The 27,456-nt window shown below is 34.9% G+C and overlaps 1 protein-coding gene across 2 annotated transcripts in view; it reads left to right on the top strand.

The window, feature by feature from the left end:
- Positions 1 to 27,456, top strand: part of GALNTL6 (polypeptide N-acetylgalactosaminyltransferase like 6) — a 1,241,919-nt gene that overhangs the window by 103,034 nt on the left and 1,111,429 nt on the right. The gene's annotated exons all lie outside the window — the stretch shown is intronic.

Here is a 27,456-nt window from a genome sequence, read left to right as displayed (position 1 = left end):
GTATAGATTAGTATTTAAAAACATGAAAATTATTTTCATTGTTGCCTTATAGGAAAAAAAAATTGCCAGAGACAACTATGATATTTTATTTGAGGCTATTCAAATTTGGACTCCAGTTGGATTTTAGATGATGAAAAGGGTCAGGATGATAAGGAGAACTGTGCCTTATCTACTCCCAATTGCTTTTCCTACTGTGTGCAACATACTGTAGCTGCCATCTGTTCAGTGAATCACAAGAGTAAGTATGCTTTCAGTGAATGAAGCTGAAAAAGGTATACAGTGAATATAACTAAAATATTCAGTTCACATTTACATGGTTTTAGTTAACGCAATTTGTTTTTAAAAAGCTCCATTTTAGAAAAGTCTAATTATGTTGTTAATCTAAAAATTAGAAGCTTTAGTATTACTAAATGGAAAATGATAGTTGCTTTCAAAGCAGTATTGCTTTTTAAAATTGAATGCGTTTGTTATAGAATATCTTGTTGCATCTAGGGAAAATGATTTTTTCTGAATTGTTTGCTTATAATCACATATTATAGAGCATTGTTTTTCATTTAATTTGGTTATAGAAGAATACAACAGAGGAATAGTTCATGGGGAATAACTATAACTAAATAGAATTAAAGATACGTTTGTGTGAGTGGCTTTAAATAATATTTAGTAAAAGTTTATCTTAGTGTGAAAACTACACCTGCTTTCCTATCATATATATACATATATATAGTGTATATATGTATATGTATGTGTATGTATGGGCTATATTTTATTGGGCTTTTTTTTTTGTTCTATTTTTTCAATTCATTACACTTTTATAAGCGTACAGTAACAATTTTGAAACTTTCCACATAAAGGTACACTATATTACATGGGCCATGGCTCTGTTTTCACAGTCAGCCCAAAGGTGTATTATGTGCCTGGTGGGAACTGGGTGTTGTAAAGAAAGAGCCAGAGAGAGAGAGATTATTGACTGTTCTTTATGGCCCAGGGAGGCTCCAGCCGCGGGCCTGTGAGCTCACCTGAGACCAACGCCGCCTGGAGCCAGACTGGATGGAAGCTGCTGGAGATGGAATCTCGTCTAGCAGCTCTCCAAGGCCTGGGCGAAGTCCTGCCTGTAGAGAAGGTCCTTCCAGACCTTGGCACAGCTTCCGAGGCGTATTTCCTTCGCACACGTGACTTTGTAAATGAGTAAAGGAAAACCAGACAGAAAGTAAGTCATAGGATGTTAGAGAATGGAAGAGAATGATAGACTCACCAAAGTTTAGAACCTCAGTAAACCACGTCAACGTGAGGCCCAGTCAGTAACCCGGCTTCCGTGCTCTGTAGCTAAGGTGACCTGCCGAGAGCAGGTGGGCACGCTGTGTCTCACCAGAAATTAGATCGCCCCAGATCTAGAATTTGTATCCTAATGTCTATCGTTTAAATTCAGTACCTCTTCTTAGTGTGTTAAATCCTTGTTACACAAAATGTGAGCTGAAGCATCAGCATTATCTGTGAGTTTGCTAGAAATGCAGAATCCCAGGCTCGACCATAAACATGGAAGCTAAACTGCGTTTTAGAAAGATTCCCCATGTGATATATATGCAGTTTTAAATCACTAAGGAGAAAGCCTTAGATAAATATGTTTGTTAGTGATAAAAGTTAGAAATGGCAACAAAACTACAGTGGGAAAAAATCCTTAAATAATCGGTTCTTATAACCTTTGTCCTATTGTATTGTTAAAGGTCGTTCTTCAATTGATTTTAAAAGATCCACACTCTTAATATAATAATTTGAGCTAGTGGGTAAAAAAAGAATATTCCTGGGTTTTTTGACAACTATACTTTTAACTTTACAGAAAGAACTTTAGTGCTGTCAAACTTCTAGCTCCTGACCCTTACATTAAATAACTTTTAGCTCCTGACCCTTATAAGACTGAATCTTTTAATGATCTGTCTTAACTATTAGCTTTCATAAAAGAAATGTAACGAAATCTAATTATTTTATTTTCTTTTGTTTTCACCACTGCTTGAAGAAATAAAGATTGAAATGAGTGTATGTAATAGGAAATAGTTACAGTCAAACTTGTTATTAATCGATTGAAAAGGTATTCATAGAGACTATACAATATGCTTAGCATTCTTATGCCAGTTTATTAGGATTTATTGAGAGTTTTTTATTTTATATAACAAGATGATACTAAACTAGGAAATGTACACTGAGTTGGGCTTATACAACTAAGATAGTTAAGACAACAGATCATTATATTTGGAGATAAGATGCAAACATTATCTTTATTATTTTACAAATAATTGTTCTGCATTTGCAAATATTGGCTAAGGATTCATCATTAGCTGCCATATAACTTATAAACATTGGATTTACTATCTCATCTCTCTATTGTGTTTATTAATATAGAGCATATATCTCAGCATTTTCACCAGCAGTTACCCAAGTTTAGATAATAAGCTATTTTTTGAAAGATTCAGTTAATATTTTTTAATCACGCACAAAAATTAATGACTATTGTATTTTATCTCTTTAGAGTAGGGATTTTCAAATTTTATAATCACTGGGGAGCTTTTTAAAATGCACATTCTTGGGCTACAGCCCTGACTAATAGTAGCTAAGTTTGTGTTGAGTCACAGAATTCTGAATTTTAGAAAGCTCTTTGCTTTATTAATATACATTCTCAAGGTGGAGCCTCATCGGTGTAAAGAGACTAATACAGTTTTAAAATTAAGAAATATCATTTTAATTTAATTTGGAATTATTTTAAAGTATGGAAACTTTATGCCTGATGAGATCGCTAATTTCCTCTTATTTCAATTTGGAAGATCTAATAAACTTCAGATCACTAAAAATAATGAATGTTAGTGACACTGAGATTAGTGTATTTATTACTTTAGACTTTCTGCTTTATTAGTACCAAAAGATGATACGATTCCTCAATTTCATGAAAAGCTGTTGGTGAATTAAGGTGAATGAAAATGGTATTACAAAATTGCTCTAATCTGTGACTTATTTTTAAAATGTCTGTGAATTTGTGTAGGTATTTACAAGACATTTAGAAAGGAACCATAAAATAAAGAACAGTGAATAAAGTGATCATAGAAGAATTGAGGCTAATGGTACATTTAACTCTTCAGTGAAACTAGGAAGGGCCATTGGCAAAAAGACCCCCCATTTTAGGGTGGTGCAACGGTGGCTCAGTGGCAGAACTCTCACCTGCTGTGCCAGAGGCCTGGGATCGATTCCTGGAGCCTGCCCATGCCAACAAAACAAAAAACAAAACAAAACAGAAACAATGACAACAAAAAACCCTCTTTTAGATTTTTGCTACCCAGATTAATTTAGGAGAACTCATGGAGAGAAAAGGAGATGATACCATGTGCTATGACAATGTATTGTCTTCATTTTGCCACTTCATGGCTACAGATTATTTCTCTAGTCAGCCAGCTGGTAACCGTGTAATTCTGAGGTCCAAGTTTGGATATCTCTTCCCTTGATTTCATCACCTAACATTTCTGCCTCAAGATTGCCCATCATATGCCAACGCTGTCAGTCCCCGCCCAGCTTCTTCAAGGACAGAAGTTCCGTGTGTCTTTTCTTTCAGTTGTAAGATGTGGGTAGTTAATACAATAAGGCAGTTGAGGGAGGTAGAGGACTGCTTCCCGGTGAGATTTGCAACCCCACCCTTTATTGTCAAAAATCTTTAGGTCAATCTAGAGAGGGTAGATATTTGGATATTTATTTTACCTATAATTTCTCAAATCAAATGATGTACGTAGGTGTCTATAAATTGACCCTGTGCAGCAGCGTAGCTGGGTCCTGTACTGGTAAAGAGTGAGAGGAGGAATGAAAAAGAAAACCAGTGAGCTGGTGCACAGTCAGAGTATTTTTGGTATGAGAGTCAACTGAGTCTTCAGTATTATTTCAAATGAACCAATAGAGCACACCAACACGTTGAATGATAAAATACTGATTCTTCATTAATTTATTTAATATTTTTGTTATTTCTTCATGCACCATATAGTCCATCCAAATTACAAAATCATTGGCTCACAAAATCATCACATAGTTTTGTATTCATCACCATGATCATGTTTAGAACATTTGCATCACTCAGGAAAAAGTAATAAAAAGATAAAAGAAAAAATGCATATAGCCCATACCCCTTATCTCTCCCTTTCATTGACCACTAGTATTTCAATCTACCCATTTTTTTTTACCCCTTATTCTCCCTTATTATTTTTTTTTCTTATTTTTTACTCATCTGTCCATATCCTGGATAAAGGAAGCAACAACCACATGATTTTCATAACCACAGTCATGTTGTAAATGCTATATAGTTATACGACCATCTTCAAGAATCAAGGCTACTGGAATATACATCAGCAGTTTCAGATACTTCCCTCTAGCCACTCCAATACACCATGAAGTAAAAAGGGATTTCCATATAATGCATAAAATAACCTCCAGCATAATCTGTTGACTCTGTCTGAAATCCTTCAGCTACTAAGGCTTTATTTTATCTTATTTTTCTCTTTCCCCATTTGGTAAACAAGGCTTTCTCAATTCCATGATGCTGGGTCCCAGCTCATCTCCAGGAGTCACGTCCCATGGAGGGCATGACTTCACCTGCCAAACTGGCTTAGAGAGAGAGGCCACATGTGAGCAACAAAAGCGGTTCTCTGGGGGTGACTCTTTTCTTTTAACATGGGCAGGCACCAGGAATTGAACGCGGGTCTCTGGCATCGGCATGACAGATGAGAACTCTGCCATTGAGCCTCCGTTGCCCTCTCTGAGGGTGATTCTTAGACATAATTATAAGTAAACTTAGCTTCTCCTTTGCAGGAATAAGTTTCATAGGGGCGAGCCCCAAATTTGAGGGCTCGGCTTATTAAATTGGCTGTCCCCAGTGCTTGTGAGAATATTGGAAATTTCCTAGGTGGGGAAGTTTAATATTTCCTCCTTTCTCCCTAGTCCCTTCAGGGGGCTCTGCAAATTTTTATTCTCTGCCCAAATTACTCTGGAATGTACCGTGGCAAACACATTGACCTGTACAAACCAACAGGATCTCAATCCCTATTCAAGCCTCGGTGTAATTGTGGTGTTAGAATAAAATGACCATTCGAGTTAAGTTAGATAATGTGCTATACAAAATATAAATTTTGCACCAAATAAACATCTTTCCCTTTGATCTCACACAGAAGTTGAAGTTTTAAAACGTGGACCATATCATCCTTTACCCTGTATTCTGATTTAATTTAGCCCTGTCCAGATCAGCTTCATTTATATTCTATTTGAAGTCTGATCATTCTTTCAGCTTTTCAGCAGTTGCTGTATGGGGTAGTGCTGACTTTCATAGCTTCAGGGCTCTAACTCTGAGTCTCAGGTGTCACACAGATACTCAAAGTTTTAGGGAACAAACAGGTTATACACAAATAGTTCAGCATCTCAGAATTTAGAAATAACATTACAACTCCGGAATAGATGTGACAGCTGTAAGAGCTTACAATCTAGGAACATTTATAATAGGCCTTTACCTGATAACCCATGCTCTTGACCTCATTCTCTCAGTTTGCATATTATCGTTAGTCCGTATGAATGAGGCATGATAATATGTCTTTTTGTTTTTGATATTTCATTCAACATACTGTCCTTAAGTTTCATACATCTAGTTACATACCTCACAACTTCATTTCTTCTTGCAGCCACTCATTGGTCCCTTATATGTACATGCTACAGTTCCCCCTTTCATTCCTCAGTAGTTGTACCCTTAGGCTCCCTCCATCTATTGCAAATTGCTAACAGTGCTGCCATAAATGCCAGTGTGCAAATGTCCATTTGTGTCTCCACTCTCAGTTTCCCTAAGTGTGCGCCTAACTATGGGTTTCAGGACCCTATGGCAACCCCTCCCCTAGCGTCCTGTGGAGCCACCACACTGCCCTCCAAGGGGCTGCACCTCTTAGCTTCCCCACCGGCAGTGGATAGGGACGTGCCTCTCCATGTTTTCTCCAGCACTTCTCTCTCTCTGTTCATTTTAAACATTTTAATTCACACATCATACAGTCCAATCTGTGTGAAAAATTACCTGGGTTCCTGGTACAATCATACAGCCATGCCTTCACCACCACAATCTCATGCACCAGTCTTCAGAGCAACAGGTGTACCTAGAATCCTGACTAAGCACATTTTTATGAGATTTTTGGTCTATGAGCTTAGAAGTCCCTGGCAGGCAAGTAGAATGTTGACATCAGCAGGTTTCTGTCTTAGCGCTCTGGTAGAAGAGGCGTGAAGACTTTTTTTAATAACCCCTAGTTATTAGAAAAAGGATAATCTTCCTGCCAGAAGTTAGCTGTTACGCAGTAAATGAAAGCATAGTAGTAAAATAAAAGTACTTTATTTTTACTTTTTTTTTTTAAAATGAAAGTAGGATGTGTCATTCGTAATCCCCAGGGATTTTTCTGTCTGTAGGTAATCTATCATTATTGCATAGAAAATTTAGACAAAATACTACTTATAATCTCCAGATTCAAATGCAAGCTCCCTGGATTAGCAAGAAGCTTTCTTTCTGATGGACAAAGTGACGTGCATACTCATGTGGCTCGTGGTGTTGACTTAATCAACTATTTTTTTTTTCCTTCAAAAGCTGCCATTTAATACAAGTTTGATGTGAAGCCAAGTATGATATAAATAGAACAAGTAGGTACAAAACCTCTTCAGTACTTGGAAAAGGTGTGAAACATCTGTTCAAAATAGAAAACAGTGTTTCACTGGCTTAATTGTTAGTGTCCTAGAAACTAAATTTTAGTCATCTTTCTGCTCAGCTGTTTGTCTGTTTTATCTTCCAGCCTGATGTAATAAAACAATGCAAAATCTGTATGAATTTGAGTTTGGTAAGGTCAAGAGATTTTTTGTGAAACTGTAGTTAATTTCCTTTTATTCTAATAGAAAAGATAGATAAATGCTTTCAATGCCCTAAGTCTCAAGAAATTATTCGCAGGTATGGTAATAAATCACTATTTGAAATATTCACTTAAACCTGCAAAATAACAACGTCATCCTTTCCATAAAAAGGCTGTTATGACCTGAGCCTGCTGGAAAGGCAGAACAATTATATAAAAATGAGAGAAAATATTTAACAAACCTGGGATGGTGATGTGTAAAAGCAAAATATTTCCAAGCTGGCCCTGTATTTAATAGATCATAGAAACAGTTTTCAATGATCTTGCATATCTTCCTATTTACACTTGACAAGAAAGAATATTCCAATGATGAATGAAAATAAATATTGTACTTCTAATTTCTTAACACTGCTGAGGAAAACAGTAGAAGCCACTGTTAAATTCATATTGTAGGCATATAGAGTATATAGTGTGTGTGTGTGTGTGTGTGTGTGTGTGTGTGTGTGTGTGTGTGTGTGTAGTATAGGTAAGTCAAGCACCAGCACTACATTTTTAAGTCACGATTCTTACTCACCTGTATGACTGCCCTTCACAATATAAACAACTGGTAAGACTTTCATACAATCATCAACAACTTTGAAGAATTGCCTTTAAAGCTATTGAGTGAGAAATTCTACTGCCTCAGATAATGCTGAGTGGGAGAATTTCCCTTTATCCTTTATACTTCAAAATCATACCCAGGGAGAACACTTAGGACATTTATGTCAAAGAGCATTTGCTGAATTATTGAAATTTAACTTAATTTCTGGTGCGAGAAAACACTGATTTTAAAATTGTTTTATTATTTTATAAAATAATGCCTATTTTCACAACATCAAAGATTTAAAATCTAATTTTCTCACATATTGTTTTCATTTTGTAATTATGTGTGACACAGCTTCTTATCCCTTACGGTATTTTCTTAATTGAATAGATAAATGGATATAAAGTAGAACCTATTGACCCCATAGAACTCTTGATTTCTGGAAGATCATAGAATAGTGACCAAAAAAAAAGGCATGCAGTTATATGCTTTGTTTTTGCATGTGAGCATTTGTAAACAATAAATATTACTCATTCCCTTAACTATCTAGAACCTTAATATAAGAAAGGGAAATTTCTAGAGAACAAACAAACAAAAAAGTTCTCTTACTCAGGCACATCCATTACTTAAGTCAGCTGTGGCCAAGTAAATCAATTAGGACTAAAAAGTCATTTTTGCAGGCAGCAAATGATCTTCAATAACTAGTAAAGGCTCGTGATACAGGAAGTAGCCGCCTTCTGGACCTTTGGCTCTCTCTGCTAATTCCCGCCTCGGTTTCCAGTCCAAGGCAGTGTTGCGTATCAACACGTCACGTTCCTCTCGCGCCACACCTCGGGCACCAGTGGCTGAATGTGAGTCCCTGTGGGCACCGCCTCATTAGCTGGGATTGCTGTCACTTGACACAGCCTTTCTGGCACTCTTCAGTGCTGCCCATCACAACCGCTCGGCATGTATTTGCCTGGCATCCTGTGCAGTGCCCACCGCACATGGCACGTGCTATAAGACTGCCTGCAGGAGAGGTCTAGGAAGCATCAGGTCCGATTTTCATCCAGTTTAATACCATAAGGATATTGCTTTGGAATTCACGGAGAAATCCCTTCTTCAGGTGTTGATTAAAAGCAACATTGAATAAGTATGAGCTGCGCATTGGAATATAACTTAATTTCAAAAGTGAGAACTGAATTTTGTGACTAAGGTGAAGGTAAGACACACTCTTTCTCTTAAGACTATTGCTTACATTCAAGGGCTGGAAAATGGAAATGAATTGAATAGCACCAATATTATTAACGCTGGTCACAGTGGAAGGAGCAGCAGCATTTCCTATCTGGGTGAGCTCCGGCTATCATCTTTTGTAATGAAAGTGGAGGAAGAAATGAAAGTAATGCCTTAGAAAATCCATGGCTTATAGGTGTGTAGGCTGTGGAATTAGCAGCTAAAATGTGAATTGATACCATTTTTAAATCAAGATTTCACAGCCTTTGTGTTTATGAAGAAGTTGACTGATTTGTAAACGTAAATACATTATTCACAAATAAATTGCTATTTCACAATAGCGTGAAGAATTTGACATTGGCCTCAATCCTATAGTTCCATCCGCAGATAATAAACAATAACTGTATACCCAAGTATAAGTAATCATCAGGGTTCTCCCAGGAAAGATAACTAACAGGGTGTGTGTGTGTGTGTGTGTGCAAATATTATGAGATTTATTACAGTGATTACACCCTGGGGCCATGGTGATCGTCAAGTCCAAAATCCATAGGGAAGGTTGCAATTGTAGTACTCCGGAGAAGGTTTCGATGAATCTCCTAGGAGAAGATGGCTAACTGAAGTAGAAATAAATTCTAACTGATGAAATCATCAGTTCTCCTTATAGGACCGTCAGCGTATTGGATGACACTTCTGCCATTGCTGAAGGCAATCTCGGATTTTGATTATTGATGTAATCAGCTAAAGATACAATCAACTGACTAATGATATAAATCCATCAAATATCCTCCCTGTGAAAATCAGGCCAGTGCTTGCTTCACCAAACCACTGATCACCATAAATAAGCCAAATCGACAAATGAACTTAACCATCATACCAAGCAAATAGATTCCAGTCAAACTTGATTATCTCATAATTCAAAATGAAATGAACTTCTTCCCTTCGTCCTACTCAGAGAACCAGAAAAATAAAGCTGAAAAGATATATTAAAAACAATCCAATCCAACCCCATGATATCAGTGAGAGAAACTGAGTTCTGAGCAGTAGTTGACATTCCTGATTTATAAAATCTACTAATTATCAAATGCGTATAATCAATGGTAAATTGGTGTTATATAAGCATTAAATAATATTTCTTGAACTGAAGATTTTCCAAGTGCTCATTAATTTTTTAAGTTAGCTACAATAACTTTCTTTTCCTTTGAAAAATGTAATCTTCCACTCTTGTGCATTAGAGCAGTACCAGATCCGTTTATCACTCCCTGCTATAAACACTAGTAAATGTTTGTCTAAATAGCATTACATTTACACAATTATTAGATGGCTACTGAATGGATCTTATGAAACACAGATATATTGCTAGTCTTCAGCTCATCAATTCATTAGAATATAGTATGTGTGTTTGTAAAGCCCAGTCATCATGGAAACAGTCTTGAATTACATTACTGCTGAATTCCAGAGGTGAGAAAGGGAGATGAATGTAACACTAGATGTACAGATTTAGCAATATTATATTTATTTTTAAAAGAAAACTCTGCCTAATCAATGAAGATGTAGTTAATGGAAAACTTGCTTTATCAATACGTGCACTAGATTATATAGGGTATAGATAATTATTAGACATAACCCCCCACCTATTAAGACTTTATAAATCTAAATGGGATTGAAATTTGCATGTATGAAACAATAAGTGAAGAAGTGCAAGGAACATTTTTGCTAGTAACAAGATAAATATTGGAGCACATTAGTCAAAGTTGTATACTTTGGTGTTATGCAGTAGCATGTGTGTGTCCTAGATTTGCCTTTATGCTTTCTGGGTAGACTGGACGAGTCATTTCACTTGTCTAAATTATTTTTGCTTCCTCTGTGAAATAGAGCTGATTTAATCTACCTTACATGTTTGTTTTGAGAACAGATTGAAATAATCTCATCTAAAGCACAGAATGCACTGCTTGTCACACAATGGGATCGGTAAGCATCACAAACTCAAAAGACCAGACAAACTGTGTCCTTAGGAAAAGGAATACGAGCCCTCGAAACATTTAAGATCATCCTTGAATCTACTGTTAGGGAAAGAGAGGGTGGAAAAGGAGAGAATGGAAAGAATGTTGCATTAAGTGATTTATCCCTGCCTGACTCACCTCCAGATTCTCATATTACCTCACACTACCTATTGTGGTTGTGGAATGAATAATACAAATAAATGAATTAGGAAGATAGATAGAGTATGTGAGTTTAATCTTCCTTAACTGAAAATGAGGCAAAGCAATAGTGATAATGAAAAGCTCTGAATATCCATGCAGATAAATGGAGATGTGTCATCTGACAGGCTTAAACGGGAGCTATCAGAGTAGGGTGGAAACTGTTTTAATAGACATCACACAGTGGCACTAAGAGAATCATTTATGTCTTATAAGAACATTTATAATAACTTCATACAAATATTAAGTTATGAAATGTAACGTTCTTTTTAATAACCTGAAGAATCGAGAACATTTTCAGTGCTTGATGAGAGAGAAAATTAAAAATAAAGAATTAAAACAATCTACGGTCATTTCAGTACAAATAGGAACCCGTATGAGCTTCATTATTATAACATACTTTTTAATGGGTATAATTGTATAGAATTCCAGTATGAATTTGGAAAGAATTGACACGGATGGTTAAATGGAGCTGGCATATGTAGAAATCCGTCTGTATTGTGAATGAAACATGGTACTGCTCAAACTGCTCATTGTAGAACTCTTGGGCTTACAAGTATTGTATTTTGTTTCCCACAAGTACTACTTGATGTTCATTCTTTCTTTGAAAAATTCTGCATACTGTGATACTAGGAAACCATTAACCTTGCAATAGAGCCAAATCTCCCCCAGACATTTTCCTCTCATAACAAAATGCATTTTCCTCCCTTTATGCACAGTGAGTTTTAATTTTCTATAAGATGCCAGACTTGTAGGGAAAAACCCTTTTGTATCTTTGACAGTAGGAGAGCATTTTAAAGCCAACCAGCCTTATGTTTTCATTTTTGGGTGGGTGCCAAATGTGCAGTCACCGCTGTTTGAGTCTGCGTGACATCTTTGAGGAAGTTCTTTTTTCTATAGATCCTTCAGCTGGACAGCAGACTTTGGTTATAGCTTGGCAGGTTTTCCTGCCTTTGAGAAAAGAACCCGAATGAGTAGCCTCCCTCCCTGAGGTTCTTTCCTCTCTAGAAAGAATTTATTGACATCCTTGCTTCAAGCTGGCCGAAATTTTTTCGTTGGAAACCATTCTAGGCAGAAAATCAGAAAGAGATGTGTATGAATTTACTTGTGAGTCTTTAGGAAAGCCACGTGAACATTCTGTTGTTTTTACACAAACTTTATTCAGTAAATAAGGAAGGCAGCGACGCGGCTAGGATGAGGATGGAGGTGCAATGAGAGACATCTATTGAATAGAGTCAGAAAAACAAAATTGACATAGATTGAAACTTACACATGAACCAATATATAAAGCTTATATTCTGACTCTTTGTAGTTATTAATAGGTATATTTGGGTCATGCCCAGAGCCGTTCATAGACTGTTAGAACCCTTTAGTGTCATTTTATTTTTGGCTGTATGCTATAACAATTTTAATACTCATCAAACAATATGGCAGTAAATTTGAATTCACTTTAAGTGCACAGAGAAAAGGGGAATAGGAGGTACAGTATTTGCGTGATAGAAAGCTTGGTATCAGAAACCTCGAATGGTGTCTTGCATGCCATGTAGTCATGCTATTTCCCATTTCCCTAGGTTTCTTCATTCATTTTTAATAGCTCCTGTTCATCCTTGCTCTTAAAGATATTATTTGAGTAATAGGTTTTGTTTGAAGTTCTAGTACTTATCTTAATTCTGATTCGATGATGATGATGAATCAAATTTACAGGCTAGATGGCCTTGGTGGAAAATAAATGTTGCATCTTCTAAAGCATTACACTCCCGGTTCTGTTCACAAGTCACCTGCCAAGTGCTTATAAATTAGACAAATACAAACTGGTCTTTTCTTGTTTGTTTTCATCAGAAGTATATTTTGTTTTGTCATGGGATTAACAGCCTAGACTACATCTAATCACGTGTGCAAGTCCTCTGAGGAATCTGGGATTTTCTTCATGCAGGCGTCACCAGACCATTGTCCCAGGGTCGATGCATGTCTTACAGTGATTCTGAGCGGATCAGTGGTTACAGGTGTGGCGGGCTGTTTGGAGGCGTGTTCTCACCATTTGGCCTTGACTTCCTTCATTAGCCTTAAGACAGAATAGGTCACAGATCTCACTCTAAATCCACGGACTGGTCAAGACCCCAAAGCTAATATCCGTGTGTGATTAATAAAGAAATACTAAAGACCTGGGTTCTGAAAGAAGAGACCTATTTACTGAGGTTCAGTAGACAAACATACAAAAAAAAGGTAATAGCAATTTTAGATCACCCCATTTCTTCTACCCTTACCCTCAAGGTAGAACTCTTTGATCATTTGGTGCCCTTTTCAGAAACGGTCAAAATAAAAAATAAAAATTAAAACAAAAATGACATGAACTTCACTTAAATAGTTTCTTAGGTGCTACAATATCCGTAACATAACTTCCAATGCTGAAAAAAAAATAGTTAAATTAATCTTAACTGTATCAGTAAAAGGGCGTACTTCAGAACTTGCAGCTGACCCCTCACGTATCATGACCGCCTTCCCTTCCATGGCAGGTGAGTTTGCGGCAGTGTCTCGGGGGTCACTCTCCCACCCAATTGCTGCACCAGAAATAAGGGCTGATTTTCATGAGTTTATGTACTTCTAAGATTTCAAAGTTCGAAATGGAGTTTTACTGAGTTTTATTTGCTGAGATTCTTCTGTAATTCTAATACAGCAAACTTTAACACTAGAAATTAAAATAGTCTTATGCTCAGCATGTCTGAAGCCGCCTACATCTGTTTGTTTCTTTTTTTTACTTAAGACTGTGCAATCTAAGTGTAGAGATAGTACATTAACTAACTTTCAATTTCTTTTTACAACGATGTAATTGTAAAAAGACCTGTAGGAAATCCTCTGTCGTGTCCCTTTACTTGATTTTATCTGAATCCGCTTGTCTTCTCTCCCCCAATGTTTTATGTGCTTTCTACTTTCTCAGAAGAAAGAAATTAAATGCTAAAAGAAACAGGCAAGAACCAGTTCTGTGTTGATTATTTTCTCTAAGTTGAAATTCATGTATATAATTTTATTGCTCCTTTATGACTTCTGTAGATTTACTTTCTAAAAGGTAGAATGTTTTTGGCACCTCCATAGTTAAAGGCTCGGAACTGTTGATCAGAATTATGCTTGTATAAGCATTGTTTTTTATAATCTTTAACTTGCAAAGGTGGTATGATTTTCTCTTCTTTATATGAATCTGTTTAAACAAATCAGCCTCTTCTCTGTCTTCATATTTGAATTTAATCCTTCCAGAAATTGTTTTAATAACATATTATTATCCAAACTGAATCATAACAGGACTCATTCTAGTTGAATGAAAATACTTTCTAGGGTCAATGTGCAATTAAGAAGCAATGTTCAAATGATATTGACAATCAAATAATAAGCAAAAATAAGTCATTTTTATTGTGAAAAAACTTTACAGTAACTAGTACAAAATTAAACAACATTTAAAGAATGCATGTTTGATTTACAATAAGAAATATCCATCTATATGTATTTATGAAATAATTGTCATACCTAAATGTCAATTTTAACTTTCTACATTTCTATAGAAAACATGTAGATGTAGCATAGTGTTGGGATTAGAAGAAATTTATTCAGCAAAAATGTTAAGTGCTGAAATACTTTAGACATTTTGTTAAGCAACATAAAGTGTAAGAGAGCTATGTCAGGGTTTCAAAATTTAAAACCTGTTTTAAAGTTTTCTTACTTGATCTACAGCCACACACTTAGTATAAGTCTCTATATCCTTCACCATAAAAGGAAAAAGTTGGACAAGCTAATTCATTCATATTGAGATTTTCAAAGAAAACGTCTATTTTCTATAATCCTGCATCTTAATAAGAAAAACTGTGCCTTGAATTGCTTTTAAATATGTTTATTGGTTCAAGAAAAATCATACAGCACATTTCAGATCTTAGGCTGGTAGGAGATTTACATTTAAATTTTCTTCTGGGTGTGAGAGGGAAAGTGTGTGATTATTTTAGGTTTCTATGTATCATTTATCTCTTTCCAGTCAGTTGTAAGCTATAATCTATTTAAACCATCACAGAGTTTCAGAAACTTGTAGTCTAACCTCTGCCAGATAATCTATCTTTTGTTGAAAAATAATTGACAAATAATATCAGTTATATTTAGCCAATTATTCCCTTTAATAGTTTATTTTTCTTTTCTTATATCCTGTTCAAAGTTCTCTTTCTATCAGAAGTGCAAGAAAAGTGTAGCAAGTATTAATGGCAGGATCATATCTGCTGAATCAAATGTACTACTTAGGGTAAGGTCTCCTGAGAAAAGATGCCTGGAATGAGCTCTCTCATTCAGATTCTTGAATTGCAATAAGTAGCTGAACTCCTAAGTGTTTAGTTGTATAGCATGTTTAAAGAACATAAAATTTCCCCTTTTCAACCAACTCTCCAGACACAGTGTGTTGGTATTTAGATTCTACAATTTATTTCAAAAAGCATCATTGAAACAGATGCTGGTGTTATAATTGGCAAATAATTTGCATTAAAGATGACTCTTGGCTGTGCACTCAAGCACTCACATGTCCTATGAGGACTACTTGTGAGATAGTCTGACCTATTTAGAATTCTTGCTTTGATTTTTTTTCTCAACGATTTTAAGGTGGGAGAGAAGATTAATAGCTCTTAGATAAAATCAAGAATGACAAACATCAATACAGTGAAGATTATTATGAAATATAAAATTTGATATGGCTTCCAAGTTGCAAATAAAATCAAATGTCTATTGATCCATTTATTCAATTCATACGGTTTCTATAAAGTACATAGAAAATGATGTTAGTATTTTACTGACATATATAGCAGACATAAACTTTCTTTTTCTCTTGAGATGTTTTCTGTTCTTAAAGAATTTAAATAATAGTGTGGCATAAATAAAGTGATATATGTCCCTAGGTTTTAGAGTAGACCTTGTAAAATCTAAATCTATTATCATAGATAGAATAGAGGGTGCATCAATTAAAAAACCATCCACAGTTAATTGTTTGACTTGTGATATCTGCATCAAAGTTTGATTCCAGATTTAAAAAATTTATTTGGAGGTATATAGTTATGAAAATTTCTGTTCATTATGTCAAAACCTTAAGAGTATGCAGTATAAACTTTGAGGCAATCACAAGTGAGTGGCATTGTGTTGACAATAAAGCCCTATTAATAAATCTTGCTTTATTCTTATAGAGAACTTACTGTGAAAAAGCAAGAAATTCTGCAGATGACTTTGTTTCATTAACCTACTAATAGGAAAAGATTATGATATATCTTTGCAGTTAAAAAATTAAGCTGGATTATGGCAATGCAAAAGTGCAGGTAAAATAGAATTTCAGAATATTTCAAAGCTATCCTAATATCTATTTGTCTCAATCATTAGCACTCAGAATCCCTACTCTACCTAACAACGTACATTTATAAAATCAACATATCAGAGAGTTAGAACAGATACGTGTATATATATATATATATATATATATATATTTATTAAGTCCAGAAAAGTAAAAAAAAAAAAGAAAAATGAAATAGCTAGGGAACTAACAAAAATAAGAAGTGCAAATGAACAAAATTGTTGGGTGCCCTTGTGACAATATCATCCAGTTGCTGTTTACAATCTAGACTTTTTTTACTCTGAAACACATAATGGGTAAAATTTTCTAACGCTCCTTCATGCACCAAGAGCCATCATAAAACACATATGTTTTGGTACATCTCAGACTCTTCCTATCCCTTGCTCTGAGAATAACGTGGAGCATAGTAGGTGATCAGTGAGCATTATCAGTGAGAACTCATATGCTCATAGGTCAGGGAAACAGACAAGTGAGAGATGAGTAACTTTGCAGATTGAGAGAAAAATATGTAGAAGATAAGCAGGATGAGGAGAAACCTGCTTTGGATAGGGTTGTCAGAGAAGTTCTCGAATGTAAAGAGTAGGTGTGACAAGTGCTCAGAGAGTCAGGGGAGAAACACGCTGGGTAGGCAGCAGATTTGATAGGAGCAACTGGCAGGAGAGGACTTGGTGGGTTGTAGCGACAGAAGAGAAGCCAGTGAGCAGTGACTTAGGATGGCTGACCCTGGGGTGTCAGGCAGGGACAAAAGGCAGGATGTTTTATTAAGTGCTTGAGATCACATGAAAATGCTTAAGCAAGGGCATGAAATGGTGTTGTTTACATTTTAAGGACAGTTCTATCTAGTCTGTGAAGAATGACTTAAGTATTGGGAGGTAGGAAACGTGAAAGTCGGGTAAGTAACCAGCTTTTGTTTTATGGAATCTAACCACTTTATGTTCTTGTCCATTTTCTCTATTTCCATGTGCTTCAAAATTGTATTCCTCTCATTGTTTTTGTGCACTTCCCATTTTTATTAACTTGGTGATGTTAATAATCTTCTAGGAGTTAAAACTTATAGTGCCCCCAAATTGCCGCTGCTACATCTGACACAGTTGAGAACCTTTCTCTGAAACAAGACATAAGAGATTGTAAGTAAAGAGAAGTTTGCACTGTGCAATGTTTGGGGTAATTTTTGCCTCCCTTGCTCAGGGATGTGTATGTCAGACTGCTTTCCCACACTAAATATCTCACTTTAAATTCCTTGTCTTCATTGAAAGAGGAAATGAGAGTTATCACCACCTGCATTACTTCACATCAGATTGCTGAGAGGTGCATATTATCAGCACTGTACTAATTGCACTCTTCCTTGAATATAGGGAGATGAATGATTGCTTGAATCACTATATAGTCCTTTGGTCCTGTTTACAAAGACCCAACTCTGACATGTTGAGAAAATGATTGATAGAAGTTTCAAGCGGAAGCTCTTTGGATCCCTGACTCAGGTTCAAGTCCAATTACAGGCTAGGGAGTGGAGATAGAGCAAACAGATGTTATATTACTCAGTCAGCTCATCCTTAGGAGCAGCATGTTGTGTGCCAGACACTCGGAGGTACATTAGATCTTTTCAGAATGCAGATGTCCTATACAACTGCAGAGCTTGAGACCGAGAAAATTCCACAAATGTCAGTGGCTGGGAATTTCAGAATCTCTGATCAATTCTGATTTTACATATTCAACTCTATGGGTGGCAACCACATTGGAGGGTTCTCATAACTGGCATTTATATAGTTTTCAATCTAAATGTCATATATTTTCAAAAACATCTTTCCCTCCCCATTTTCCTTTGAATTTGAAGTTCTAGGCATCATTTGTATAACAATGAGACATAGGGGAATAAAATAATATCACGTAGTATATAAACAACATCAACAAAGACATTGTGACATTTTAGTTCCCTGTTTCATTGGTGGAGGGTTTTGAAGGAGAATCATCTTTAAAAGAAAATTCAATTTCTGGAATAAAATGATAATGGATGACACACAGTCTGTTTATTTCTTTGAAGCTGTGAGAATGAGAGAATACACCTACTTTGGAGTATGAGCCTGTGTTACTTGTAGGCATAAGAAGACTTGACAGTGAGATTTAATAAGCTCTGACAGTACAGGATACTTCAATTCTAAACTGTAAAAATTAGTATAGAAAATAATATTTAAATTCTGGTAGCTGTGGCCCTGCAGGCAATTCTATACTGTATTTGTAAATAAACATGCAGTGACTTGCCAGTGATGAATCATTTATATAATCTTGGGTTTTTAAAAATTATTTGAGGTTTTGGAAGATGTGAGTTGTATAGTGTATGTTTTAATACTCTATCTTTTTTAATGAATAACATTTTCAATTAATATTTACATATGATTGCTATACATGCATCTATAGAATAATACATTAAAAATTACACAACTTGTTACTATTAATATGTGATGTTTAAGCTAATATAGTACATTTTCTTTCCTCTCCCTCTAAACTCTAAATACTTTATCCTGCATGTGTGATTGTTTGTTTTGTTATTAATGGGATAATAATGTAAAGTGTCAACAGATTTTATGGAAAATATGCCGCATCACAATGCCATTTATGTCAAACATTATCTCCAGCTTTGCATTGGATATATGCACATTTTCCAAAAATTAAAAATTTGTGTGCAGTTTTTCCAACAGTATGGCAGTGAGGAAAAGCAAATATGTGGAAAAAAACCTAGGTTAACTGTACACAATGCATGTTTGCAAAGAAACAACAATTGATTTGAGAGCTGAGTTAACATTATTAAAAACAGAAGCCATAATTTTGTGCAATACTTGTGTTCATTATAAGTTCATTATTAACTGTCAGCATAGAACTGTATGCTTGTTTAAATTATATTTAAAGAAAAAGTCTAAATAAAGACCACTTCAGAAAAACAAAAACACAAAGAAATAAAACTTCACTTTTATAATCTATAAAGAATAAACTTAGGGAAGTAGGAAAATAATTTGAGAAAGTCGAGTCATGCGGGCACCAAAGGAATTATAAATGTGTTTAAAATTAAAAACAAATATTGAATTTAGTAAAAAAAAAAAAAAAGCGATGCAATTTTTGATGTTAAAGGAACTGGAATACTGTACTCAAATAATTGGGTTATCAAAGCCAAATAATTGTAAAGAGAAGATATAACATTTTAATTTTAGATTTTCTGGGATGAATTTAAGCATTAATATTTCTAAGACACACATTAAATAATAGAGTACATAATTCCCAAACTTTTAGAAGGAAGCAATAAGATGGCAAAAGAAGAAAAAAATCCAAAAGACAGCAGTAAAGAAGAAAAAGCAGAATCATACAAGGAAGAGGACAAATGGAGAACATAAAATAAAGCTATAAATTTACATCCACATGTATCAGTCTACTCAATAAGTATCCTAGGAATAAACTCTCTACTAAAAGAGACAGACTGTCATATTGGATTTAAAACCATTCGAGATGTATGCTATTTATGAGTAATAACCTAAAACATAAGGGCATAAAAGCTTGAAAGTGAAGGGAAGACAACAATGTATTAAGCAAATAACAAACCAAAGATAATGCTGTAAATTTTAATATTCATCAAATGGATGTTAGGAAAAATATATTATTGGAAATAATGTTTACCTCATAATGATTTAACTCTAAATTTGCCAGGAATATATAACTATTGTAATGTCTTATGTTACTGTTAAAAAAACTTCAACTACACAAAGCCAATGTTGATATAACTACAAGGAAAAAATAAATAAATCCAATAAAGAATGGAAGATTTTAACAAATAACTCCCATCAACTGAAAGATCAATGAAAGTTATGAACAGTAAAGATAAAAAATAGAGTCCAATTAACACTTTGATATAATATACATAAAACATTACATACATTCACATACACACAAAAAGAGAAAATTGGTAATCTATTCAAGCACAACATGGATATTCTTAAATATTGACCTTGTAACAGATAAAAAACACTAATCTCAAAATGTCACATGTATAGTAACTTTAAAAATGCATTAGTAAAAGCATGGATTTAACTTAGAAATTAATAGGGAAAAATGATTGATGTGAAAATTTTGAAAACTTGGAAAATTTAAAAATCATTTTTCAATTACTGGAGTCTGAAAGGAAATCATAATATAAAAATTATAATAATATGAAAGTATCTTTAAAGCATATGTCTAAACTTCAAGGATAATGTCATAATTATACAGAAGCTTATCTATAATTGGAAATGCTTATAGAAGACATTAATAACAAACAATATACAATACCTGAAACTGTAAAGAAATAAAGCAAAGTGAAAGAATTTGGAGAAAAATTAGCAAATACAAGAGCAAAGCAATTAATAAACAGAACACAGAACAAAACAGGATTATCAAAAGAAAAATGTGTTCTTTGAACTAAAACAAATCATTTTAAATGCTTTGCTAAATTGATCAAGCAAAGCTGTTGGGTTGGGGAAGAACTCGAGCTGGTACATGCAGTGTAGGGCAATTAATGAAGGTAAATAATATTCAAACATATGTATGCTGCTAATTTCACAGGAAAATATTGTGGAAATCATTCACTGATTAAAATCAACTCAAAAGGAGATTGGAATTAGAAGTTTTACATAGCCATAAAATTAATGGAACTATGTGTCCAACTGTTCCACAAAAAAATGTTTTACAAATTGTACCCAACAGTGAAGCAACAAATGCTTCCCTTCTTATTCAAATTCTTCTACGTAAGAGAAAAGAAAAATAAATGAACATTCTCCAAATTAAATTACGAATTTAGTATGGTCTCATACTTACACTAGATAAATAAGAGAAAAGAAAATTATAAACCAGTCTCAGTCCCAAATTTAAATGCCAAAAAAGTATTTGGTAATGTGTTTTTAGTTAATCCAGGGTATGTAAGTTTGTTTAACATTTAAAAAATCTATCAGTTAATTCAGATTGAAGTAGTTGAAGAAACATGATCATTTCAACAGACAAAAGAAAGTCATTTGATGAAATTCCAAACTATCATGATAATAGCTCTTAACAAATGAAAATTAGAAGATAACTTTCTTAACCTAATAAAGGATAGCTATTCTAAATTTATAGAAAGAATCTTATTTCATGTCTAAATATAAAAATAATTTCTTTTAAAATCATAATTTATGCTGTAACTACTTTTAAAAAGTATTTTAAATGGGAGTCACTGCTATCTCATTAACATTTTAAAAATGAGTAAATATATACACCCTGGAAAAAGTGAGAGGATACCTAACTGTCCTTATTCACCAGGAAATAAATGTGTAAAAAGAAAACTGCCCACAAATTTACATCAGAAATATTAGAGGTAATAAAAGTACTTTGTAAAGTAGCTAGATTTCAATCTCAACACTTGGAGTTTAAGAGTGAATTTTTAGAATGTTGCCATTTACTATGAGAACAGAACATAAGAAGACTATAAAGAGTATTATTTAAGTGCAAGGCCATAATGTCAAAAGCTGTAATACATCACTGAGAGACAACAGAAAACCAGGCGCTAAGGCATATTCAAAGTTGGGTAGGCTCAGCATGATCTCTCCCAGATTGATCTATAAATTCAATATAATTCTAAACAAAATCCCAACAAATTGTGCTTGTGTGTCTGTCTGTATATTTGTAAAACAAAGGGCCAAGAAGTGCCAACATGTGGGATAAGGAAAAATCGTGGGAGTGCAAAACTTGACTGCAATTTTCAGTTTCACTAGCTATTGGCTCAAGAATAGAAAAAAAATCAGTTGACAGGAAAATCAGCAAAGAGACAGATCTTCCTGGATCTTGAAAATTCATCTAGGGGAGTTGGCATTGCAAACAAGTAAGAAAACGATGGGCTATTCAATAAATTATCCTGGGTTTTTGATTATCCATTTAGAAAACATGAAATTTTCACTGCTGATTGATCATATATTAAAATAACTTTCAAGAAATTGTAGATTAAGATATGAAATAGTAAATCTTTGAAGAAACTTCCTTGGATTTGGAAAGAATTATTTAGATATAAAATGTAGTACAATCATACATTAAAATTAAGAATTACCATGAAATTTTACAAATAAAGGGGAAAGGCACGATAACAACAATAAAGATGTATTTGAACTGCATGTAACTAACAGAGAGTTGATATTGAGAATATATTTTAAAAATTCTGAAGATTATGAATTAATAGGCCAAAGCATCTAAGTGAAAATAGAATTGAAAACTTGAAGAGTTATTTCAAGTAAAGTTAAAAGATATGGCCAAAAATCAAGAGAAAATACACCTCATGTACAAGCATAAAGAAAAATATATTCAAATACATTTTAACAGCCACCAATCGAGCAAAATTTAAACAGGTGTTATGATAACAGGGGTGGTTTGTGTATGTGCACATTCATAAAATGACAATCAAAAATGATTTTAGTCTAGCAGAGTTGAGGATGTGCACCATTTACCAACCATAAATTCCACTCATATTTAGAGTGTGATCAGTAATTTTCAAACTTTATTTAATTAAAGCACACACACTAAAACATAATCAAATTTACTGGGCAGACCTTCTAGGGCTGATGGTGGAATAAGGAGCAACAGAGCATGCTCCTCATCCAGGAACACCGAGTCAACAGGGAGAAACTGGAGCCAGTTCCGGGGCTCGGGAGGCTGGAGGAGCACTGTAGAATGTCTAGGACAGAGTGTATGGGAAGACTGAGAAGATGCAGCAAATAAACTGTGAGTGACTTGCTCCGCAGCAGCAGTTGGCCCCCACCCCACCCTGGAGGCAAGCAGCCTCAGTACTGTTCAGCTGACTGTTGATGTCTTCTCCCTGGGAAAAGGGGAGACACAGCTCACAACCTGGCTGAGCATATCTTCTCATGGGCTAGATCCTGGACCACAGTTGGCCCCAACAGGGGTCACTACAGGCATTGTTCTTATGCTGTTCCTGCCAAAGGTGGAGCTTGCGGAGGTTGAAAAAGCATGTTCCCACCTTAGAACTATGTGCCATCAGTTGGACAGGCCAGGAAAGCACAGCTTCAGAACGTCAACAAAGAAAGACTTCTGAGATTTTTTCTGACCCCTGCACCAGGGCTCTATTGAAATGTATCTGCACCCCCTTGGTGGACCCCTAACCCCATTTTGATCAGTTACACATAGGCAGTTCTAAAGCTCTAGGATAAATTGAACCAAGTATCAAAAATGAGATTTAACACAAAGTCAATCAGCAACAAAATCGTAGGCGAAAGAGAGATGCTAACCATCAGAGTTAACTCATTAAGAAAATTAGATGGCTAGATATTAGCAAAAAAAAATTTACAAGCTGTTGTAGTAATAGGAAGATATGGCCCAAAGGAATAAATTAAAAAAGTTGGAAGAGACAGAATTTGAAATAATCAAAGATCCTCAAACAAATCTTGTAAATCAGTTCAAAGAGATGAAAGAAAATATGGCTAAAAAGAAAAATATATATATTAAGAAGATACTGGGTGAACAAAAAGAATTTGAAAACATTCAAAGAAAAATAACAGAACTTGTGGGGATGTAAGGCACATTAGAAGAAATTAAAGGTACACTAGAGGCATCCAATAGCAGATTTGAACAGGCAGAAGAAAGGATCAGTGAACTAGAAGATAGGACATCTGAAATCCTACAGACAGAAAAACAGATAGGAAAAAGAATAGAAAAAATTGAACAGGGTTTTAGGGAACTAATGAAAGAACAAAACACAGCAAACGTGAGTTTCCTAGAAGGAAAAGAGAAGGGAATAGGGGCAGAAAGATTAGTTGAGGAAATAATGTCCAAAAATGTCCCACCTCTTATGAAAGATGCAAATATTCATGTCCAAGAAGCACAATGTTCTACAACAGAATAAGTCGTGATAGATCTACTACAAGACATGTAATCATGAAGTCAACTGCCAAAGATAAAGAGAATTCTAAAAAGAGCAAGAGAAAAGCGATTCATCACATACAAGGAATGCTCAATAAGTCTAAGATTCTGATTTCTTACAAAAACTATGGAGGTGAGAAGGCAGCAGTATAATATATTAAAAGTATTGAAAGTGAAAAACTGACAGCCAAGAATTCTTTATCTGAAAAGACTGTTCTTCACAAATGAAGGAGCGCTTAAGATAGCCACAGATAAACAAAACTGAGACAGATTGTCAACAAGAGACCTGCCCTACAAGAAATAATAAAGGGAGTTCTGCAGGCTGAAAGGAAAAGACAGGAGAGAGACTTGGAGAAAAGTGTAAAAATGAAGATTATCAGTAATCATAACTAAAATCGTATAATGTGACATATAAAAGCCAAGGATAAAATGATCAACTTAAGTACTCTTTTACACTAATAACATTAAATGTTAAAAATTAAACTCCTCAATAAAAAGACACAGATAGAATGGATAAAAAATATATCTATGTATATATTGTCTACAGATTCTTCTTAGACCCAAGTACACGTACAGATTGAAAATGAAAGATTGGAAAAAATATTCTACACAAGCACTAATCAAAAAACAGATGGGGTAGCTATACCAACATTGGACAAAATAGACTTTAAATGCAAAACTGTTACAAAAGACAAATCGATTTCTGGAACACACACCCACCCCCCCAAAAAAAGACAAATGAAACTATATATTAATAAAAGGGGCAACACACCAAGAAGAAATGATTATCTAAAATAGTTAGCAAACAGCATCCATCTATATACTCTGTACTAGAGATTCGATTTAGAACCAAGGTAAAAAATGCATTGGAAGTGAAGGTTTGGAAAAAGACACTTCATGCAAACAACTAGAAAAGAGAATGGGGGTAGCTATATCAGACAAATTAGACTTCAAATATAAAACAATGAAAGGAGACAAAGAAGGACACCGTGTATTAATAACATGGACCATATATCAAGAAGAAATAAAAATTATAAATATTTATGTACCTAGCCGGGGGCCCCAAAATACAGGAGACGGACATTGGCAAAATTGAAGGGAGAATTAGACACCTCTACAATGATAGTTGGAGACTTCATGGCATGTCTCTCATTGTTAGATCATCTCATCAGAGGGTCAATAAGGAAACAGAAAACTGGACTAATATGATAAATGAAGTAGACCTAATAGACATGTGCAGAACCCTATACACCATGACAGGAGAATATCTGCTGTTCTCAAAGGCTCAGGATCCTTCTCCAGGATAAATCATGTATTCAGTCACAAAGCATGTATCAATAAATTAGAAAATGTTTGAAATATACAGATCACTTTCTGACTATAACGGAATGAAGCTGGAAATGAATAGCAGGTAGAAAACTGGAAAAGTCACAAATAGAGGAATTTAAACAATATAATCCTAAACAATCAGTGGGCCAAAGAAGAAATTTCAAGAGAACTCAGTAAATAACTAAAGAAGAAAGAAGATGAGAAGACAACAAAAAACTTATGAGGTGCAGTGAAAATGCTGAGAAGGAAATTTATAACCCTAAACACTTACATGAACAAGAAGTAAGAGGGCAGTGCGATGGTGGCGCAGTGGCAGAGTTATCGCCTGCCATGCTGGAGATCCGGGTTCAATTCCTGGTGCCTGCCCATGCAAAAAACAAGAAAGAACTCCAATCCAATACATGACTGCACGCTGGGAAGAACTACAAAAGGAACGACGAAGTATTCCAAAGCAAGCAGAATGAAAGAAATAACAAAGATTAGAGAAGAAATAAAAGAAATTGAGAATTAAAACTTTAAAAACAAAACAGAATCAATGATATCAAAAGTTGGTTCTTTGAGAAAATCAACACAGAAAAGGCATTTGGCACAATTCAGCATCTTTTCCTGATAAGACCACTTCACAAGGTAGGAATTGAAGGGAACATCTGTAACATGGTAAAGGGCGTATATGAAAAATCCACAGGCAACATCATACTCAGTAGTGAAAGACAAAGCTTTCTCTCTAAGATCAGGAGCAAAGAAGGGTAATACTATCACCACTGCTATTCAACATTGTGCTAGAGATTTTCTAAAACTGAGGCTATTTACTTTCTATTTTGTGTTGATTTAAATTCAGAGTCTTATTCTTCTTATAGAAAAACTATGCTTAACACGTTTCGGTTTGTATTAACTCTATGGTATATTAAATTAGTTTTATGGCCCTTGTGGTAGTTAGATTCAGTTGTCAACTTGGCCAGGTGAAGGCACCTAGTTCTGTTGCTGTGGACATGAGCCAATGGTACGTGAACCTCACCTGTTGCTAATTACATCTGCAGTCGACTAGGAGGGATGCCTGGTGCAATGAATGATGTTTGACTTAATTGGCTGGTGCTTAAATGAGAGCGTTCAATGCAGCACGGCCCAAGCAGCTCAGCATACCTCATCTCAGCACTCACAGCTCAGCCCAGGCCTTTGGAGATGCAGAAAGAAATCACCCTGGGGAAAGTTGTTGGAACCCAGAGACTTGGAGAAAGGCCAGCAGAGATCACCCTGTGCCTTCCCATGTAAGAAAGAACCTCAGTTGAAAGTTAGCTGCCTTTCCTCTGAAGAGCTAATGAAATAAATCCCCTTTTGTTAAAAGCCAATCTGTCTCTGGTGTGTTGCAGTCCGGCAGCTAGCAAACTAGAACAGACCTGTTATTTTTATTTTTGTCAATCAAAAATCAACCTGATATTTGATGATACTGATCAATTAAATGCTTAATGAATTAAACTTTATGACCATTTTGGTCTCTTTTAGCCTATATGGCACCAGAATTATTGATAAAATATTTAATAAAATGAGTAAAAGATGTGGCAGTGGCCATGCCACCAAAATATAAATCATATTAGACTATGCAAGAGAACCTGCTGTTAATATGTGAGGGATAAGTCTTCTTTGCAGTAAATTGCTGTAGCGATTCTATGGGGTATGCAAGAAAAAATTCTGACTCATCTTTATATATTTTAGAGGCATGTTGATCTGATGATTATCGTGTTTGAATTATGACTGTTGAAGGTGCAATTTGTAAAGCATGTTGATGTGATAAGCACATATATGCATATCCTGTAGATGACAATATTTTTCATAAATAGATGTCATATCTATGATGATATGTGTATCATCAGAGAATACTCAAAATAGTATATAGATGGTCATGCAAACTTCATCTTTGTAAACTATGTCCTCAATATCTTGAAGTTAAAAGGCACATAATTAATGGTATACATT

This window comes from Tamandua tetradactyla, chromosome 26 (assembly GCF_023851605.1).
Source record: "Tamandua tetradactyla isolate mTamTet1 chromosome 26, mTamTet1.pri, whole genome shotgun sequence".
In the NCBI taxonomy this organism is placed as follows: domain Eukaryota; kingdom Metazoa; phylum Chordata; class Mammalia; order Pilosa; family Myrmecophagidae; genus Tamandua; species Tamandua tetradactyla.
Note: the sequence above shows the minus strand (reverse complement) of the source record. Positions and strands in the feature narration are given on the sequence as shown.